Source organism: Balearica regulorum, chromosome 3, assembly GCF_011004875.1.
Source record: "Balearica regulorum gibbericeps isolate bBalReg1 chromosome 3, bBalReg1.pri, whole genome shotgun sequence".
Classification (NCBI taxonomy): domain Eukaryota; kingdom Metazoa; phylum Chordata; class Aves; order Gruiformes; family Gruidae; genus Balearica; species Balearica regulorum.
The window spans coordinates 85,068,282-85,091,042 of record NC_046186.1 but is presented as its reverse complement, the minus strand read 5'-3'; the positions used below and the strand labels follow the sequence as shown (position 1 = coordinate 85,091,042).

The following is a 22,761-nucleotide window of genomic DNA, read 5'->3' as shown; positions in this document are numbered from 1 at the left end:
GCTAAACACCCCAAATAAAACATCATCGCTTGACTTGCCTCATGGTCAACGTCCCATGGAATGAACTGCCACAAAATAAAGGAAATTCTTGGGCAGCAGGGAGTTTTTTGTTGAAGCAGATTAGCAGCTCCATTTTTCAGAGGGCAAAAAATGAAAGCCTTTGCATAAAAGATTCATTAGTAACCAGCAGTTTACAAACTTACAAGCCTATTGAGATACAGCTGCATCCTACCATGATGGAGTCATCTTAAGATTATATACAAAGACTTCCAGGAGCCAAACCTTGACATTTCTCCCTCACTGAGAGGTGTCTGCATGAATGCTTGCACGTGACCAAGTCAGGAACACATGCCAGTGAACCATTTGATCACCACTTCCCATTATCTCACATCTGCCATTGCCTCCAGGCTCCCAGTCCCCCACTATCAGACAACTTCTACTGTCTCGTGGAAATTGAAAATTTCTATCTAGATTTTCAAGGCAAAATGGTAATGCCGAAGCTTTAAAGCACTGCCACTTCAAATCCATGAACAACAGAAATGTAAACTTCCCCAACTCCTCCCCATTGACTAGAGTTGTTATAAGCTTTAAACTCTCTTGTGTGGCCAGCCTGTCTCTACAGTTACCTCCTTTCTCTGATTTTTAACTGAACAGAGAGGATTAATAGGAACAGCAAAGGGGAAATCCCATAGCACTAACTCAGTGAAAATTAGACAGTACTGTGTCCGTCTGCTGTCTAAGCTAAAGAGTTTAACAGTTTTCTGAGGAGGTAATATAGCTGTTGCGGAACTGCAGAGATCCATCGGTCACGTCTGAAAAAAAAATCACGTAAGTTCCCTTGACTGTAGCTAGTTGACTAATTTTTAAAAGTTTTGTCAGAAGAGTAAAAAAATTCCTCAATCCAGTGTTATTTCTCTCAGGTTTCTGTACTGAAGTTATTATGCAATAAAGTTGTTTTGTAGTATATGAAGTTTTGTGCATTTAAGCTCAACTGTCATTACACCAATTGCAAAGAATTCCTGAAATACAGGACTGGCAGTCAAAGCTTCTAAATATCAGCATGGGAATTCACAACTCAATACTTACGCACTTGCTTTTCCAATATGGAAACTGCAACACTCAACTGACATTTGCAGTAACTTTCATCTCAGAAAGATCAACAAACAATATAGAAGGAACACAGAAGGGTAGGACACCAAGGATGTGCAAAAGGAAAACAAAGCAGCTGGTACACAGTCTGTTTACATAGTGCCTTTTTATATTATTTTGTTCCCCAAGAGGCCTAAAAAGCTTCAGCTACAGGTATTTAAAATTCTCAGAGCTGGTAGAACCTAAGTGCACATAGTAGGTGTTCTGTGCTAAGCTGAAGATGGCTTTAGAGGAGCTACAAATTGATGTAAGTAAATGCGAGCTAATGGGACGTGGCTAATTGACACCCACCCAGACACTAGCTCACATTTCTCTACATTAAGCATTTCGGGATAAAATGTTGCAATATGTCACTTCTATGGGTGTTTGCACACTGTATTTGCAACTGCAAAAGTAAAACTAGCCTTTCAGTCAAACACATTCAACTTTCTATCTCCCAGTGACAGTATAGCCTTATGAATAACTTTCATATTTTAATGATTTTTTCTTTGCCCAAATCAGAAATTTTAGTTAACTTTATATGACCATCAATTTATGTACAGTTATTGAGTATTTGTTGATCAGCTGAACTTTTTTGCTACATTATAGCTGACTCTGCAAACCTTTACCATACAGTTCTTTATCCATTTTAAAGCATTCTGCACTACTTTACTGCTGAAGCCATTTTCACATATTTACATGATATCCCAGTGACATCCAATGACAACAGCTCAAGTGGATGTAACATTTCACTAAATCCAGATAGTAAGGATTTAGTAGCAAGGTATAGCTTTGTAAAGCTATACTCTTACAGAAACACTTGAGTTAAAGCTGTTGAAAACTGCTTAACTGATAAAAGTTACTAGATGCTCATCTTCGTTCTATGTATTATTCAACTTTCAGTCAGCATTCTCTCCGTCCAAATTTTGCTGAAAAGATAAAATGCCAAAACATCACAAATCCATAATTAATCCTACTCCTATTACAGTAATATTATATCAAGGACCTTTCACTCTTACAGGCTGGTTCAGAATATGACTTTCTTACATTCACACACACAATACAATTAGGGTTTAATCTGCAGAACTCAACCCTATTCCATATGTGCCATTTCACTCAAGTTTCTCCAATGATTCATGTTTTTTCCCCACAGTGACGTATATTAACAAGCACAGTCAAACCCAAAAATTCCTACCTGAGGCTATGGATAACAACTTCTATTCTTAGGATTTTGTGCTTAATTACCTATTTAGAATATTTGTTTCAGTTCCATGATTCTCACAACTAAAACCCTGAGAGAGAGAGATATATATGGATCACTGCATCAGAACCAAACTTACATACAAACATACAAATATGAATATTTGGAAAAATTAGAGAACTAACCAGCAGAGGGGAAAAAAAGAGGAGACTAGAAATTCAGAAGGGAAATAATAATCCTCAAATGAAGAGTTCTGCCCTGGTTGTTACTCTGAACTAGGGTCAGAAGAAGAATATTGCTTAAGCTTATCTTCACATAAAAATAGCTATGCATGTTATAGCTTTAATCTCATTTAAATTAATATAATTTAACTGCTGCAAATAGTTTGGGGATATTTATTTCAATTTATTTTGTGTAAGTTGATTAGGACAGGCCTTGAAGTATGTTCTGCACACGTACACTCCACATACATTGTTGGCCAAAATGAGACCTACTGACCATATATTTCTAGAATTTCCATTTCTGTTTCATGTTAACTAGTGGAGGCTAATATCTTTGGTAGGAAAAAAATGGGAGAATTTTTGAACCACTGCTACTGGAAAAGTCAAAAAAATGTTATAAAGAAAATACACAAGTAAAAGTGAGCAGAAAAGCCTATACTTTTCATTGTCCGAGCTTAAAAAAAGGAAAGGAAAGTGAAATACAGGCTCAGGTGAAACCTCAATTTGTCCAAATCTAAAACAAAAAAAACAGCCTATAGCTTAATGGTGCTAAGTGTCACCCCACATCTTTAAGAGAGAAACACAGCCAGATCATGTATACATACAAACATCAAATTCATGAACACTTCTATAGTTCTCTCTCTTCATGTTTTACCTTTTAGGTTTAACCTTCTGCATGAGCTAACCAAGCATGATGAGTGAAGCTCTTCTGCATCTATTCATTGATAGTTGGCATTGGAGTTTGGGGGGGTGAGGGGAGTGGGGGTGTTGGCACCAATTTTTTCTAGTATACATGTTCAGGCCAAAACATAACTTACCATCTTAACCACTAGAATTCTCAAATTTCTTACAGAAATGTTTCTTTTCAGGACCTCAGTCAAAACCAGTATGGTAACTATCTTGCATTCCCTAAACCGCTGATACTAACCTGGAACTGGCCACGAGGTAGGTGCGAGACTTTCCACGATCCAAGCAGAAATTAAATTAATAATTTAATATTGTAGATTCAACCCAGTTGCCACGGAATCCAGAAAGCCTTGAATTTTTTTACACTGGGATCAGGAGCAGCAGCATTACCAACTGAAAAACTCAGTGAAAGACCATCAAAAGTTATTTTTAATATAGAAAAAATAAAAACATAATAAAGGAAAATATCTGTTAAAAAAAACCACCACCACAGCTTGAAACAGATGGTAAATAAAAAAAAATTTCAGTAATTGAAAGAAACAATTTTGAAATTCAGGTTTTTTCGGTATGTCCAACATGAAGATTCCGAAACACTCTCCTTATGACATTGCAATGCCTGATTCCAATTACAATACAGAAAGCAGGATCAAAATCATGCAAGTCACACAACCACAACTGGCTACAACACAAGCGTTCTCAGTATTCAACTGTTCTTGTCATATACATTAATACACAATGCAAATAAATTCTTACCCATCCCATTACGTAAGTCATATCAAGGAAACGTTCCCACCTTATAAAAACAAAAGGATGAGGTTTTGGTGTTGTTTTTTTTTTTAAAGGAACCTTTGCTCTCCATAAGAACTATAAAAACTGTAACCAGAATGAGATTTAAGAGAAACAGAAGAACGACTGTAAGTACAGCTGTTGTACAATGAAAGCGTTATTCCTAGAAACAAACCAACCAACACATCAAGTGAAATAAGTTGATGAGATCCGACACAGACAAAGATACGGTCACCCATATGACTCATTGTACCATGGAAAGCTTCAAACTGATATAACAAGGAAGGATAAGACCTCTGCATGCTAATATGGACAGGCTGCTAGATATTAGACATTAGCTACATTACAAAGTAATCTGTGCGTTACAAATTGTTTCACAAAAATTTTCAATTTCAATATTTTCTTCTTGGAAACAAAATATCTGATTATATTTATCTTTTTACCTCCATTTTCTTAAATTTCAAATGTGACAGCAAGTTAGAACTGTGTATGCATGCTAACGTTGTGGGAAATAAAGTGAGATATGCTTTTTATATTTTTTTTTTCTTTCAAATGAAGCTCAGTTGAGATCATACCTGCTTTTTTAGGCCTCAACACCTTCAGCTATATCCTGCATCTTAATGGATCTCCTGATCGTTGTTGTCAGTCTACAAGAGTCACATAATCCTCATTCTTCTGTTTCAGACATTTAAAAGTTTGATTTTACCATAGCCATAATTCAAGACCTGCTCCTGGCAGCTTAACTTAATGACAGATTTGTTCACAAGTGCCCTGAAAGTCTTCAGCATGTAATGCTTCACAAAGGTTCTGCACATCAAGTACCTATTTAGTGAACCACACATTTCTAGATGACACGCTCAACATACGCTTACTTAAATGAGTGGTTGAGAGTCCTATATCTATTGCGTTTAAGTACAAATCTATAAAACTAAATCCATGCTTGCTTAGCATTCCTGAAGAGAAAGTCTCTCCAGAATCATGAACTTATCATTGTTATTTGGGGAGGAGGCAGGGGAGCAGACTAATATACACTAGTAAGAATCACGCTGTCTATTCAGCTTCAATATTTTATTCATGGATGGCAATATATCACACTGAATGCAGAAGTGAATATGACAAATGACATTTTTCTTCCCCAAACTGGATGGAAAGGTAAATAGCTTTAAAATTCTCTTCTTCGCAGCTTTTAAAAACATGCTTTTAATGATGGATCATTTGGGTTGTGCTTATGAGAAACATAGCTTATATAAAATATGACCTTCAGAATCATAATAATGAAAATTAGATTTTAACAACTACTTTAATGAATTTTTTTACAAATAAAATAAATGTCCAATATCTTTGATCACAGAGTATGAATCTAAAACTTTGATATCGGCACAAAAAACCTCATCAGTTCTCAAAGAGTTTAGACATTAAAGAAAGAATCACAACAGCTTTGTGTCCAAATTCATAGAAATTTGTAACTTTAAGTTCTATCCATGAGATCCAGCTCAAGCTGGAAGCATTCAAGCTATCATAATTGCAGAAAAAAAATCAGAAATTTCTAGACTGCAGCAGAAAGTGATTATGTCTTAGGCAGTCTTTAAAGACTAACTGAAAGACTTCTATGTATTAAACCCACTTGGCTTTTTTTTTTAATCTCCTATCATTTTTCAAGGATGAACAAACCTACTACTATTTTTATAAACCCTTTTTTCAATCTTGCTTGCACATTTTTGCCTCTTTAGCATTCCCTTTAGCAAACAAACACAGCTTTCATTGAGTTGAGTGAGAATGAAAATTACTGACTCAGTAGTGAACAGTATAAACACCGTCTGTTGCTTCTGAAAAGTACAGTTCATCTTCACAAGTATCTGCACCTTCCATGCACTTGCTTTCACAAAACAACTGAAGTTTTTGAATGGAGATATAGAACAGGAGGAAAAAGTAACGGTCACTTATTTTTATTTGGAAGTCTTAGTAGGCATTATGCTTTTTCAAAGAAAAGAAAAAATGTGACAACCCGAGGCACATACCTATGACTGTCTATCAACAGGAAAGCCGAACACTGTCTTCAGTTTTGATATATTCCCTTATCACACTGCAGTTTAAGAGCAAGGAAAACAAAAACCAATACATCTGCCTATGACGTCATAACTAGCTGTTAGCTACTGGATGGCAGATCCCAGAAATAGACCTACAAATTATTCTCATTGCTTTTCTATCTATATTAGTACCATTTGCATTGCACAGCATTCTTTTTACCAACTATTTTCTACAGTACAACCCTTTATCCCTAGAGTTGTAGTCCTGTAAGCTTCTCTTCCATACGCATTTGAAGGTTAGCCCATTCAACTGTCTGCTTCAATGTAGACCTTTTTCTTTCAACAGTGTGTGTTCTAAAGTCATACTTTGTTAGCTTTTTGTGCTGCATCCAGACACTAGAGATCATCTTTTTCCGTCTTCCAGAGAAAATCTATGTCATTTCTCTTAAGAGTGAACTTTTCCATCTCTTTCCACAGGAAATCCAAGATAATTTTACACAAAACAATAACTAGAAAAAGAATACAAACAAAGAAATTTCAAACAAACAACTCTATCCCCCACCAAGGCGTTTTACTAGATTTTAATCTCCCTGAATTTACCTCAGCGGCTCCAGACCCAAGATAGGAGTACAATTCTTCTTTTTTTCAGTGCTCCTTAAGAAATACTTTGTTAAAGTGACTTTGCTCATTCTCTATTTATTAGGAGACGCTTTCTGTAATAAGTATTTTAGAAAGATATTTACATACATAAATATTCCAGTGTTCATTTGTCTTCCAAGCATCCTGAAAGTACAATACATCTAGCATTTCTTCACTTTAGGATTTTGTAACGGTCTTTTAGATTTTATTACAGATTTTTCTCTAAGATTTCCCAGTTAAAGCCAAATCACTATGCTAATAAAAAGAACAACCAAGAGATATAACTTGTAGAGAGATTTCAAGCTTTGACTGCTTGAAAATTATAACTTTGACATTACGCAAAGGGCTTCGGAGAGCTCTCCAATAAGAAACATTCTGACAAGAGAAAGCTGCGGAGTTGTGGCCTTGCATGCAATTGCATTTTTAATATTTGCATTCTACCAATTATTACTTGCAAGGTTAACAGTCTGGCCAGGGGAACCAGAGAAGGTCTGATGGGTGGTGGGGGCAATACATATAAGGAAACATACTTTAATACTACACTGCAGCCTTGACATCCAGTGAAGCACTATTGTGAAGAAGCCACCCACTGCATGAGGTGAAGCAAGAGTCCACACAGCAACCCCTCCTCCCCAGGAACCCACCACATCCTTCCCAGGATCTCTGCCACAGGCATGTTCTTCCCTCAGCACCTGGAGTTGTGTTGTTCCATTTTTCTGGGTCTTTTACCATCCCCCTTCTTCTTTTCTCTGTCTTGTAAGACTATGCAAGAGTCACAGGCTCCCGGGATACTCCCTTCAGACCTCCCTCCTACAAGCACTACTTCTCCTTTGACTATCCTCTTTGTTTTCTTAATTTTGTTTTCTTAATTAAGTTTTCTTGTTCTTACCCTTCACCTGTGCTTATGCTCCCTTCTTACAGCCTTCTTCCACTGCATTCAACATCCTCAGAAACTTAGCTCCTCCTAAAAAATGTATAAACTTTCATTGCATCAAAACCTATCAATCAATCACAGACAATAACACCTATCAGGGGCTCACAGTCCAAGATAGTCTCATTTTATTCCACTGTTCCTCAGGTATCTGGCACTTCCACATCCCTTATGCCTCCTGATTTGTGTGTGTGTATATATGGATAACTTCCCTTGTTTGCCTGTTATCAAGAGATATGACAAGGTAAAATGCAAATAGCAATCTCCATTTCGATCAAAGAGAGAAGGATGCTTCAACTGGCAAAAAAGTAGAGATAAAGCACTATCTAATTCTGACTTCATAAATTTGGATTGTTTGATGTCCAGCTAATTCCAAAACCTGCTTAAGGTTTTCCTGCACATCCACTGGCAGAGCTAGGAATGGCCATCCTTTGAAAGAAGATGTAGCAGTTTACAGTGAAACATCATTATCAGAGATAAAAATCTGCAAAGTATTCCATAGGGTGATGTATTTTACCTCCGGGGAGACACAGTGTGCTGTAATTATTTTGTTAGAAGCAAGTATGCACCTTTGTACAGCAATTGGAGATGATTAATAAAAAGATAACTCTGAAATTTTTCAAGTTCTGTTCTTCCATGACAGTTTTGAGTGTGTGCATTACACCCCTTCTTTTTAAAAGAAAGTTCCTTAATCCTTTGAATAGTTCTTACTATTGTGCTTATTACATATTGAGATTGAATTCTCCTACTAATTGTCTGCAGTGAAGTTCGAAAGGATTTGTTGCTATAGCAATACTTTGTGTTGATTCAGAAATTAATGATAAAAGAAGTGGCAATTAGTACTATTAATTTTTACTAGAGAAACATGAGAGCTTCTGGCCAAAAAAAGCAGTAAGGTTTTGCATAGGTGACCAAAATACAGCTTGCAGCTATAAACCCAAGCCTTTCATGTAATCAAATTCTATACACATAATGGATATTTCATGCTTCACTACATGCAGCATGAATCTTGCTGCCTTAATACCCTGAGATGGACCCAGCCTCTGTTGTGTTTCAGGAAGTCCCACAAGAGCGCAGGGTTGTGTCTGCTTTCATATATAACGGCACCCTGTGGGACAAGCTCCTCTACATTAGTATAAGGAAGGGGAATTGAATAGTTTAGGGATTTGACATTGTTCTTTCAGTGTTTTGCAGAGACCTTTCTTTTGCATTTTTAGTGAATGCAAATATGTTGCTTCAGGATAATGACCTGCTTGCTCTCATTCCAGAGTAATAGCCATAAAGCCAGTAAGTATTTTCCAGGTCATATGAAACCAAAAGAAGTCATTAATATTCTACACTAAGACTGCTATTATCTCACCAAATTATTTGGTTTTGTTGCAGCCCAATACCTTCTATAAGATATTTAAGGTTTTAGAGAGAATTGTCATTGGTTTTTTAGACTTGACTTGCTATTTCAATCCTATAAAGAACAGTGTGGGTCTACATAACTGATTATAATGCAAGTGAAGGAAGTGAAATGCCTTGCTTCTTCAGTATGTATTTAGTAAGAATTTTTTAAAGGTATGATTTGACAGCCTTAATAATGTATTTTCTGCTGCTAGAAACCCACTTAATTACTGAACTCAAATTTACTTATTTCATAATGAAATGATGGAGTTGTAGGCTAGTGCCGGATTGCCCCTCAGAGCTATTTTATAAATTCTCATGGATAATATATAGCAATTTTTTTCCCTTCAAAACTGTCAGGGTTATTTCCTTTAGATGGTACATATGATACCTCAGACCTTCCTGCAGTAATGTTGGGAAGATTTCTTGAAAACCACTAATCCTAGATGCTGCAGAACCTTTCTCCTGGTTAGGAAAGGAGGCTGCAGGACAATGCACGTTGTCACAACTGTAGACTTGACCCGGAAAGAGGTCCCTTTACATCTCACATGGAGCTCTAAGGCCCATGAGAAGCCATCGGCATCTGGCTCCAGCACACCTAATGCTGTCCAGTAAGGTAGTAATGGATAGAATGGTACTCCTGAACACAGCTAGAGCTAAGCAGGCAAACAACACTGCACAAAACATCTTCCCAGCCACAGGCAACAAGAGTAGAACATTTTCTTTATCAGAAGTGAGGAACACCAACAGAGGCATGTCACAAATTCCAAGCATGGTTTTTTTTTTTAATCTCATCTCCCCCAAATTTCTCAGTCCTCTATGAATTTATTAATAAGAGGTAAAAATACCTCTGACTTTTTGTATTGTCACAATTAATCTTTTTCTATGGGGATATACTGGGAATGCAGAAGGACAAATTATCATCTACACACAGCGAGAGATTATCCTTACAGATTATCACACTGCCTTCTCATTTAGAGGTGGGAAAAAAAAAGAAATCAGAAATACTCTTTATAGAGCACAATTACATCAACTGTTGAATGTAACAGGACAATCCTGAATCCTGTAGTCACATTCACTACCTTGACAGGAACTTGCTACAAACTAGCAGAGCAGCCACAACCTCCTAGAGATCAATACCAGGCAGGAAGCTCGCCACAGAGACCAGGCAAATGATCAGATGGTCGGTCTGCATGGAGCCCTGTGATACTATGCCTACACTGCTGTATTGCATCTGGCTAAATTAGCAAACCCCTCAATTTGCTTGCAGAAAAGTTTTATAAATTAAACAGTTAGGGTTTCCTTCAGAAGGAAAGCACAGAAAACAGAGAAGGAAAGGTAATGGCATTGACAAGGGGCTGCATTTTTGAATCATATCCAGGAAAGCATTTTCCCATAATCCATACTGTAGCTGTATTATTAAATATTTCTCTGTAACTATCTCCATCAAGATTAATTTACAGAATTATCAAACTGCCTCTAGCTCTCATTTCAGCAACTAAATATTTATTACAAGTAATATAAATTACATATTTTGGTTTTGTTTTTTCAAAATTTTTTCCCATCATAGAAAAGACCTTGCCTTCAGTTTGCAAACATTTAATGAAGAAATCCACTTAAGCCTACCTTCCTTTACACTAATTGATGCCTCCACCATGAAACCACATACTCAGAATAGGTGAGAGGGTTAATCTTCCATTCTCTCCTATTTTTACACACAGTAATTTCAACAATATATAATCAGGAGAATGGCTTTTCCTTGCCCTCACTGAATTTCCTAGCCAGGCTTGCATGCAGAAGGTGATGTTCCGATGGCATTCAACCAAGCCCCAAGGAGTATAAAGCATTGCAGCACGCTCTTACCCTCCAAAACCAAAAATAAGACATAAACCACTCCTGAGCATGAAGCCCCCATGTAATTATGGCACACCAGGCTTATACTAAATTCATTTATTTTGTTTTGCACCCCAACACCATCAGGAATGTACCCCAGCACATATTCTACACCACTCTTGGATGGACTGAGAGGCACAGGTTGTGTGTCTAGAGGTGTAACTGATACACACGCTCCCAGCATCTCTAACTGACAGTTTCACACATTACAGCAGCCATGCAGTCTAGCAGAACCGATGTTCTTCTATTGAAGAAAGACACAGAACGAAGATGTATGAATTTGCAAAACAGACTAGTTTTGGTGTTACTAGGCTCTTTCTTTTCATACCAAGCTTACAGATCCATTTAAACATCTGTTACATATTCACAAACTACGGTACTTAAAAATAGCTGAGGATACTGAGAGATGGCATTGCATATCCTCCCCCGCATATTCTTATCCATACTGCTCCTTATTATAAAGCCTAATTATATGTCTTCATTAAATGAAAAGCTGCCACTACAGTAAGGGATACTAATATTAGTAAACTGTTCTGTCATACTACGCACTAAACTCAGCAACCATGTATTTACATGCACTGTCCAGAGCTTTCATTGCCTTCAAATACCTCCCAGATACTTTGCCTCATGCTCAGAGCATCACACCTGCTCAGAGTACAACCTCCTCTTAATAGCAAACAAGCCACCATACGAGAATGGCCAAAATTAAATAAGGTGATCCAGATCACTTTAAACTTTCTTCTAGTGTCAAGCACCTTTTGCATCTCATCCCCTTCGAGTCACATAACACTGCGTAAGCACAGTAATTACCGGCACAAAGCATGCATTTAGGCTTTCTGCCTGCTAAAAATCAAGACTGAGGGAGAAAGGAAGGTATGAACATAAGAACCATGATGTTGTAGTATTTATGTAGAAAAAAATTCAGCCTTAGTCATTACAAGATTTTTCTTTAGCATTTCAGGATTTGATCCTTAAAACATTCATAGCACTAAGACGAAAATCCAAACACCAGTGCCAGCAAGGGAGGTTGGATAGTTTTAAAGCAGCAACTATAGCTTTAGAATGAAAAGTGCCCAAGTGTGACAATTTTTTAAACCAGCTTACAAATTAACCAAGCATTTTAATCCATAACACCAATACTTAGAACCGTAATTTAAGACACCATTGAGCACTGTGTTTCTGATGTTTCATATGGTCATGGTTGGTTTTTACCATGAAAACCTACTTCTGAGACTGCTACTCTAAAACATATTGATAAGTTGTTGGATAGAAACTATATTACTACGAGTAAGATAAAATTTAAATTCTTTTCAGTAACAGAAAAATGGATTGCACTTGACAATATACAGCTACGTGATATAAAGTATGCAATCAGCTCCCTACAGAAAGTTACTATTCATCTACTTTAAAGTGACATGAATTTGCACCTCACAATAGTTCCTGTAATAAATTAGGTTCTATTTCTTTGGAATGAAATGTGAAAGGATATAAAACTAAATTTCTGGGTTTGGTGACAGAGTGCAGCTGGTAGAAGAAAAGAAGAAAACTTGCAACCTGTTTTGATATAGCTGGCAGTAAGTCAGATGAATCTCATACTGGATTATCCCTGGAGCATTTCATTGCTTTATTACTAAAATCCAGCAAAACTGCTATATCCAAAACAGTCCAAAAGAATGGGTTTCCGTGTTTCAGTTCAAGTAAACTGATTCTTCTTCCCTAAAGCTGAAGTTACCCACTTAACATGCACACGGCACCAAACTAAAACCACATTACTTCGAATGGGATTCAGCATTAGAAAATGTAATCTTCATTTTGCTCTACAGGGCAATTATGTACATGTAAAAGCTTCTGATAATAACAGAACTATTAAAAAATAAAGGCAAATTAAAAAAAAAAAAAACAAACCAACAAAATCCCACACATTCAAAACATGAAAACTTTTTAGGACATACAACATCAGAAAACCCTGCAATACTTCTTCCATGCCACGGAGAATTGCTGCCGTACGAGTGACCAGCTTGCTTCCATGCTGAGGCACATTTCTGAAAGCCACCAAACCGGGCTTCCATTCCGGAAAAGGCAGCGTTACCTACTGCAGTCCTGGTCTAACACCAGTAAGCAAACCAAACACTATCAGATTAAATATACAGAAGCCGACATAATAAAATCAGTATATCGTTCACTGACTTTGAGGTGTATAGGTATGTAAATAAAAAAAAGTATGAACATTTCAGTCAGTGCAGGATGTAAACACGGCAAAATATATTGCTTGGGCAAAACCATCCTCAGGACATATCCCGGCTTTTGTTTGCCTTTTTTTTTTTTTTTTTAAAGTTTCTTGATGTGTGTCAGCAATATTGAAGTTACAGTTCTTCTGTCTATGACTACTTCTATATATGGTCAGCACAGATATTTGCTGGGATTTGCATTTCTTCAAAAGTAATCCCAGACTATCAGAAGCCTGTTAATCAGTAAGAAAACCCGCGCAAGCAGATCCATAACCCTGCACACAAGACCCCATGTGGGTTTCCGTGCCCCGACACTTACACAGCGAAGGGAATACGGCTGGCTCTGCTTTCAAGTAAATACTTGGGCTCTGCTTCAGACACTCCTGTGGGTGCGCTGGCAGCGCGTACCCTGCCCACTGATGCCTTCCCAAACTCCAGCTGCACGGCAGCCCGCACTCCGGTACAGCCCCGAGGAACCTCGTTGATCCCGAAGGGTGAAGACACCGCGCACAGTGCGCGGGGACGCTGCGGGGGCACCGACCGGCCGGGGGGGGGGGGGGGGGGGGGCGCGCACCGCTGCGCACTCCCGTACTGCCCCAGCGGGACAAGCCCGGCAGCCGGCGGCACGTCGAGCCGTGCTCCAGGGCTCCCGGTGCGAGCCGCCGCAGGACGGGACGGCCGTGCTGTGCGGCCGCGGTTCCCGATCCCCCCGACCCCGCGGAGGGGTAAGCCCACGGGCGTTCACGGCGGGGCGGCCGGCACCTCGCCTCACTGTTCAAGGGGCGCAGCAGTCCTCGGGAGCGGCCGCCCCTGCGAGCCCCGCGGGCAAAACGGCAGCCCCGCTGCGGTCCACGGAGCCCCCCGGCGGTCGTCGCCGCTCCCGCCGCCCCAAGCGCAGCCCCTCGCTCCGGGCGGACGGGGAGCAGCAGGCAGGGGATCCCGCGGCCCCTCACGCCGCCTCGCCGCAGGGACCGTCCCCGCAACTTTCCCCGCGGGGAGCCCCGCTGCGCTGCCGTCCGGGCGGCCCCGCACGCCGCTCCTCGCCACCGGCACCTCCGCACGCAAAAGGGAAAAAACAAACAAAAGCCCCTCAAGACCCTCCCGAACCTGCGTTTCTCTCCCTACCTGCCCGGTTCCCGGTGACCCCGCTCCGCGCCGAGCGCTCCCCGCGGCGCCCAGGTGGCGTTAGGAGCGCGCTTCCCACGGGCGGCGCGCCCCCGGCGGCCGGCACATCCCCCGCCCGGCGCCGCCGGGAGGAGGGCGCTCCGCACCCGCCCGCGCTGCTGCCGCTGCCGCCGCCGCCGCCGCACCTGTGCCCGAGCACCGGCACCGCCTCCTTCAGTCTCGCCCCCTGGGTGGGCGGGGGCGCGCCGGGACCCCTCGCCCCGCGCCCGCCGGACCGCCCCGCGCCGCCGCCGCCCTCCCCATGCAGCCGCCGCACGAGGGACACCCCGGCTCCGCCGCCCGCCGCGCCGCGCCGCGCCGCTCATTGGCCCGCCCGCCGCTGACCTCACGGGGCCCAGCCCCGCCCCGCCCCTCCTGCCCACCGCCCCCGGCCCGGGTGCCCCGGGGCCGCCCCGCGGGGAGCCCGGCGGCGGCGGCGGCGGCGACAGCGGCGGGGCAGGCGAGCTGCGGCCACCGGGCGGCACCTCCGAGGCGCGGTGCCGGGTGGCCCTGCGGCCCGCAGCGTCCCCGAGCCGGTGGGACGCTGCGGGTGGGTGGCGGTGCGCGGGCGGGCGGGGATGAGCGGGCGGGGGTCTGCCCGCGGCCCCTGCCTCGGGGTGCAGGGAGGTCAAAGCAGAGGTTTGCAAAAACCATCCCTTGCCCTTGCAAAGTGCCTGCGAAGTAGAAATGACTCACAGAAAATGAGATTATGTGGGGAAGTCTTCCATTAGTCTGCGATGGTTTCTTCTCCTTTTTCCTTTTTTTTTATTGGCATCTATTTTTATTGGTTTTAATTGAGACATATGAGCAGCTATTGCTTGAAGATTGTGATCCTGCTTGTGGAAAGTAAATAATTTTCCAATGCATATTAAATATGCCTCTTAATTGAGCATGTAACATCGACCAAGTCACATATCATATAGCTCCGCAATATATATTAATGTGGTACTGATTCATTTCTAGCACTCTTTCAAAGGACCTGCTTAAAATATTCTCCCCTTTCAGCTAATCAGAGCGTGCTACGAACTCGCAGAAAGCAAAATAATGTATTAATGTATGCTTATGCACAATTAAAACATGTTCAACCAGAAGAACATAGGAAATCCTTCACATTTTAAAAGATCCTGTAAATGTACGTGATAAATTATTACAGCAAACTGAGGTGTCTCACACTTCCATACTTCTTCTGTCATAAAAGATGAATAAATTTAACTTGAAATCCTTCAACACAAAGAAAGTTCAGAATTTAGCACTCGTTTGTGCAGTCCGCATTGCTTGCCATGAAGTTGCTATGGTGTAAGGGAGCAGGGTGTGTTCCGTTTGCCTGCTAGTGTGTTTCTTGGTTATGTGTAAGACAAAAGTTTACAAACTGGTCCTCTAGAAAATATAAATAAAACAGCAATATATACTTTGGAGGGTTCTGATGGTCTATTAAATTTAGAAATAATATTATTTCAATTATCCTCTACCTTCAGAAAGAAATTTTATAAACCTGGTGTCCGTCTCGCACCTTACCCATTCAGTGCAGAAGGATTACGTGCTTCTTAGGGATCCTTCCTCTGCTACGAAACTGCAGCCGGCCCTGGGTGGCGGGAGTCGTCTTCACCCTTTCACGCTGCTCCGACGCCAGCCGAGTGCCACAATCACTAGTGCGCGGGGCTGCGTCCTACACCCTGATGCCAGGATCTTCACAGAACACGCTGTACAATCCTTAGTGACAAGTAGTCGTGACCAGAGCCTGTGAAAGAGTATAAAAAATTTTGGATACTGAATTTTCAACACTTAAAAAATAAATTAGGACCCTGCTGTTCTCCAATGAATTCAATGAGTAATTCGTAATGCCCTAAAAATACCTGTGGGACAAAAAAGCAAACCAAAAAAATCTTACACATAAAAAATCAAGAATTTTTGGTGTGCAAAGATTTCTTTGTTCTTGAGCTCCGCATATGTTTGCTTTACTACCCATCTATGCTTCTCCGTTTACCTTGCATCTAAAAATAGCGTCAGAAATAACACTATACCCTGTAAGACTAGGCTGGGGTTTCGGAGCAGCTGAGAGCCCCCGTGACTGCGTCCTCTCAGGTGACCCTTCAGGGTGTAGGTTGTCCTTGGAGTTTCTGCACCTTGGCTGCTGAGGGCTCAGCACCCCTGCATGTCGGTGAGGGCACAGGATGCACCCCTGTTTTTTAAGGTTGTATTGGAAATAGTGTATTTCTTTTTATGCCATTGAAGCTGTAGCTGAAAAAATTGTAGATAATTTGACTGTCTTTTCCCCTTTGTCTCTTGTATTAGCTGTTACATTTGCTTAAGGGCTTCCCCGTTGCAAGCCCACAAAATATAGCTAAAATGATCTCAGGTTGAGGTGCATAATATATTAACACATAGACCATTCATATGGAGGTGTGGGGGGAAAATCTCAAATGGTAAATCACAGTATGATTAGACCAGGGTCAAAAAGTACATAGCTTTGTATCTACCGTAACCTCATTAATTTCTGAGGTTGTGGCAAAAATCATCTATGTATATAATGCAGAATGTACTTTAGAAAATATGTTTTTTTAAGATTCAAAGCAAGCTGAGATCAGCTTGGCTTTGAATTTGCCTTGCTTTAAGACACATATCAATACTTTATAAATCAGGGCCCAGTTGCCTTGTACGGTTGTGTAACATAAATATATTTAACCTTGAGTCATGCAAAATGAGCCTTTAAAGGAAGCGTATACACATTAAAATCAATGATCCTAGAAAACACATATTGGATAATGTCTTGTATAAAGAAGTAAGTGTCAAGACAGTCAAGGAACTGTTTAGGGAAGCCTAAGGTAGGGGAATAAATTTTGCAGTAACACTGCTAAATAATACCCTTTACGAAAAAATGTCCATTGACTTTAACAAGATCTTTGGCTGAGCAGAGACCAGAGGTTCAAACCTACATAGCACAGCTCCTGGGTATAATACAGGTCTTTACAATATGTTCTTAAGAAGGGACAGAGGTGAAGATTAATTAGAAGACTGTTGTTTTGGGTTTTTAACTAGGAAATATTACTTTATCATCTTTCATGAGGTATCTATGGGAATAAGAAGCAAATCTGGCATCAAAAGTAGCACATCTCTCAACGTCTTGCCTTATTTCTTCTCTCACTGAACAACATAGAACTTAACTGCCATGTAGGACACCCTGGAGAATAAGGACCAAGTCACCATGAGCGTGCCAGCCCTCACAGGGAACAGCGCTGCAAGAAAGATGGGGACGGACAAGTAAGCACCATGTGGCCAGACAACTGGACAAGCTGATGCTCAACACACACTTTTTATTACACATTGAGGACCACTGAATTTGCAGCCTTGTCTTTGTTGATGCTGATTCTGCATCCTTGGCCTCCTGCGCTTTCCATGCCTATGTGCATGCCACTGCTGTTCCCAGAGTCTGTGCAGTCATTCTCTGGATGCTCTGTGGTTGTGTATTTGCAGGTAAGATCCAAACAAGCTCATTAGGAAATCAACCCCATTATGTCTGTCGAGCACTCCTTGAAGTTATCCTTGAAGGACCTTCTTGGGCAACACCACTTCCTCATCTGTGGTGTCATTCATCACATGGAATAAGTAATCACATAGTTTCATTCAGAAGTTCAGATGATTATCTTTTACTTTTTGCTTCCTCCCATTTTGCTCCTCTGGAACCGCAGAACCTCATGTCTGTAATAGTTAGGAACTTCTAATTTTAAGCTTTAATTTATTTCTGAATACTTTATATCCATTTGTCTTTACTGACAATACTGACCTCAACGTGAGCTAGCTCACTGTTCTCCTGTGTTTTAAGAGCTTTATAAAGCCCCCTCTATAATTTTGCGAGGCTAAGCCTGTGCTTTCCTAGTCTTGTTCTGTTACATGGGTCCTTCCTCCTCTCTTCTACTTATCCAAGCTGCATTTGTGTAACATCTTTATTTTTGAGTTGAGTTTTCTTCAATATGGGTGATATTATATACCAGTTTTAGATGAGGTACTAAATACGATGAGTTAGAAAAAGCTTGGAAGTGGTGAGAGTGCCCTGGACTGTAAGCTGGTGTTCCTTGCCGTTTTCACCACTCCATCACGTTGCTGGCTGATAGTTACCCTCTGGCCAAAAGTACCGACAAGTTATTCTTTTGCTTCTTCTGTTTCCAGGTGATAACCCCCTAGCTCATGGCAGAAATTCCTGTATTTAGCTCCTGCATGCATTATTCTCTTTTGCCTCGCTGTATTTCTCACATTATGCCTTACTGTGACCTTATGGTCATTCCATGTTTTTCATCCGATCACCAGATATTTGTCAGTCAGTATTGGCAGCGCCTCTGGACATCATCTCGCCAACAGCCTCAGCTGGCAGATGACTCCCTTTGGCCAAGGCTGAGCAACTGCTGCTCCCTGAGGAATTTCACCAGCAATATCCATCTAGCCTGATGGTTTGTCAGCACAACACACCTCATTGTCTCCCCTTTGGCCCGTGCCTTACTGTATTGACATTCTTGTTCTAATCCTCATCCTCTTCAGCTTAACTAACAATTCCCCATGTGTCACCATGCCAAAAGCTTTGCTGAGCTCCAAATAGATCAAGTCTGCAGAATAACCCTTGTCAAGAAAATTATTTATCTTGTCTAAAAAAAGGGGTCAAGTTAGTCTGGAACAATCTACCCATGCTGCATTTTATCTGATTTTCCATCATGTAAATCAGTGCAAATCATACACCACTCCATAAAGTCAGGTGATCCTTGTAGTGCAAGCAAAATCAAAACCATGTTAATGGCTGATGATCAAGGTCATCACTAGGGCCAACCACTAAGCACATCTGAGAAATGAGATACAATTTGTGCAATTTTCTATGGTTTAATACATCTGAAGAATATGGTTTCATTCACGTTTCATAACAGTTTCAGAGAATGTCCAACAAGGATGGCAGTGGTTCACAATTTTCCAAATTGACAGATTATTTCAAACAAACATCATTGGATATAATATCTGGCAGTTTATTTGTGAGAAAAACAAACACAAGCAGAAAAGTGTGTTCAAATGGAGCCTTGTCTACATAAAGCTGGTCTAGTCGACTGAAATTCAAGTTCCTAGCCTATTATTTGGTAACGTAATAATTTCATTTTTATAACACTTTGATTTCATGTAATGGAGAACACTTCCAAAACAATTAATTCATCATTTCAAGACCTTTGTAAGCTTAATGTCATTATTCCCAAATTTTGAAATGAATGCAATAGTAATAGCAGGTCTAATGAGGTAAGTAGAAATGAAGTTCTCTTTCTTAATGTAATACAACAAAAACATATATACAACGTCTTCCTCCTCTGGCACCTGTTAATGCCCAGCAGAAGTACAAATTCAGTGTACCCTCCCTGTAGCAGCAGCTCTTCCCTTTCAAAACTAGATTTTCCATAACTCATTGTCATGCTATGATTTCCCATATTCTTTTACCTTGCTTGTTTTTAGCTTCTACCTCTTTCTGTGCTGAGGGAACAGACTCCTAAGGATGCCGCAGCTCAGCCTGGGCAAGACACACTGTGCAGGACAGGTGAGGGGAAACTGCAGGAGGAGAGAACTCAGGGGCTTGAAGGAGTGGTTGGGCTGCAGAGCTGGAAGGGTGGAAATCTGTGGCAGCCCACGGGCCCCTCACCCACACAGAGGGACTCACAAGAATTGCTGTCCTCAACCAGGCTATGTAATGAAAACATAACCAACACAGGGGCTAGATCTGCATGGAGTCCAACAGCTTCATGTCAGGATCCAGTGTTTCCTTTCCATTTTTATGTGGTTTTTTTCTCCTCTACTTTTTATTTTCCATGATAGCTTTACACTACTCCTCATTCCTTGAACTACAGAAATTCTGCCAAGTGAACTTTTTTCTCATAATGAGACCCATATCCCCACAGAGACCTTAGTTCTTGTCCTTAATTGTTGTTCAGGGTCAAAAAAAGAGACAAGGAAAAAAGAAGCAGAGGGAAGAGGAGGATTGTACAGTCTTTCTCGAGAAAAGGTGTTCTGTCTTTTTACACACAAACTAGAAGCAATTGCAGTTATCATGAAGGAAGCTTTTGCAATCAAAATAGTCAGAAACTGGAAAGACGTTTTGGTAGATACACTTTTGAAGGGGCCAAATTTCCATATTCTCTCAAGGAATAGGATCCAGAATGTCTTCAGTACATATAAATATTTTAAGTTAGGTGGAGAAAACAAAAATATTTTTATATTTGATATTTGCCTTGAAGACAAAATTAAATTTATGAATTACTAGCAGCCATGAGAATTATTTTAACTTCTAGGCAACTTTTTTAGAGTTACTAAAAGATATAGTAAGGGATATATCAACCCCCTTAGACTGCACAGAACAATGAAGCACACGAGATAAAGAAGACAAGTTTAATAAGGTAGGAAGACACTCAGTGCCAATGCAAAAATGCATAAAGTAAATCAGCATTGGATTCTCAAATCATGTCCTGTTGCAAAGTGAGTGTACAGAGGCTACTTAGAAAATAAATGATGCACTCAAAGCCGACAGAGGCATGCTGTTCCCAAGCAAAACAGTTGTTTTTAGCATGTAGTCCCATTAAGACACTTCTGTGTTGGTCAGACTATAAAAGGAACAGATCTGATGCATCTTTATGCAGTTGCAGCATGCTTAAACATTTCTAGTTACTGCAGTTTGAGACCTATTTAATCCTACCACGGAATTAAAAAATACAGAGTTGAAAAAATAGAATGTCACTATAGTAAAAGACAGATCAGTAAGTCTGTTATGACTCAGTAGCTAAAGATAAATTATTTAAACCACTTGTGCTCAAGAATGACCTTTCAGCCATCGTAAGACAAGAAAAATATTTTCCTTTTTTAACCTCCACAATTCAAATCACACTCCTTCCTTCAAAATCAGGTGACCAAGACGTGGGAACTTGGTCATTAATCTCAGACTTTGAAGTACTGAAACGCCATCAATCAGATGTAGATGGTGACAGTAATGGAGAAGTTGGGAGAGGGTCAGCTGGGCAGAAATCAGAGGCAGATCGTGTTGCTTGGCATAAATTTCTAAGCGTTTATGACCGAATGCCTTAAACTGACGAAAATCTTTCACATTATTCAGGTTGGTAAGGTTCAGGTCTCAAAGCACATAATTGATTCTAAGTTGTACAAATAAACATTAAATAAGTATTATTCCAGTGCATTGTATGAACATCCAATGCATGCCAGAAATGAGTAGGCCAAGCTCCGTTACCTCAGAATATCTAGACAGGCGCATCCCTTTAAAATCTGTTTAACATACTTCAGATGCTTTTAAGAATAGGTCGTACACTTGTAACATGTGTCAAAGTATGCGTTTAGGACTCTGTCTCTTGTGTCAGGTGTCGGTGGCGAGGTGCTGGCAGGGGAGCTGCAGGGCGGCCTCTGTGAGGAGAGGCCGGGGCTGCCCCGTGCCAGGCGCAGCCGGATCCAGCTGGCTCCAGTGGCCTCACCACAGGGCACCACACTGGTGGTTCTCAGGGAGAGTGTTTCAGAAAGCATAAACCACTTTAAATTTTGTAAAAATTGTAAGAAACAACCGTGTGAACAGCAAGGGGAGAGCAGAAGGAGGGAGAGGAGGTGCTCCAGGTGCTGGAGCAGGTTTTTCCCTGCACCCTTGGGGAGGATCATACAGGGGCAGGTGGACATGCCCTGAAGGACCTGCGGCCCTCAGAGAGCCCAGGCTGGAGCAGGCTCATCCTGAAGGACGGCAGCCCGTGGAGGCCCCAGGCTGGAGCAGGGAGCAGTGTGAGGGGGAAGGAGCAGCAGAGAGGAGCTGCCATGGACTGACCACAACCCCTGTCCCTGTCCCCCTGTACTGCCCAGGGTTGGGGGGGAGGTAGAGGAGCTGCAAATGAAGGAGTGAAGCTAAGCCTGGGAAAAAGGGGCAAGGGGTGAGGGGAAGGTGTTTTAAGTTTTGTCTTTATTTCTCACCATCCGACTCCATTATTAATTGGCAATAAATTAAATTAATTTTCACTGAGTCAAGCCTATTTTGCCTGTGAGGGTAGTTGGTGAGTGATGTCTCTGTCCTGACTTGCAAGCTTTTAATTTTATTTTCTCCTTCTTTACTGTTGAGGAGGGGGATTGAGAGAGCAGCTGGGTGGGTGTCTGCCAGCTGGCCAAGGTCAACCCACCATATCTCTATGGGCGACTTTACAGTTGCTGCTGGGGGTTCTATGTGGGCAGCCACCTATGGTGTTGTGTGTGTACTATACGGGGAAAAGCCAGCATATCTACTGGCTGATTTGATGTTGTTTTGAAAAATACCTTGGAAAAATGAGGTTCGGTCATTTTGAGGGACCAAAAGTTGATTTTGGAATAGCCTCTCTATGAGTAACCATTCACCTATCCTTAGTATCTCCCCCCCAAGTTACTTATTCTGCTTGAGCCAACATGAATTTCATTTTTGACAGGTTTAAAAAAATGA

General features: G+C 41.1%; 1 protein-coding gene across 7 annotated transcripts in view; it reads right to left on the bottom strand.

Annotated features, from left to right (window-relative positions):
• The window catches only part of CHRM3 (cholinergic receptor muscarinic 3), a 284,041-nt gene extending 269,327 nt beyond the window's left edge, over positions 1-14,714 (bottom strand). For 2 of the 7 annotated variants that reach the window (XM_075748775.1, XM_075748773.1), the window contains exon 1: positions 14,256-14,714. The gene's annotated coding sequence lies outside the window, so the exon portion shown is untranslated. The remainder of the gene's footprint in view (positions 1-14,255) is intronic. The other 5 variants (XM_075748776.1, XM_075748777.1, XM_075748778.1 and 2 more) reach the window with 3 other exon arrangements.
• Between the last annotated feature and the right edge of the window lie 8,047 nt (positions 14,715-22,761).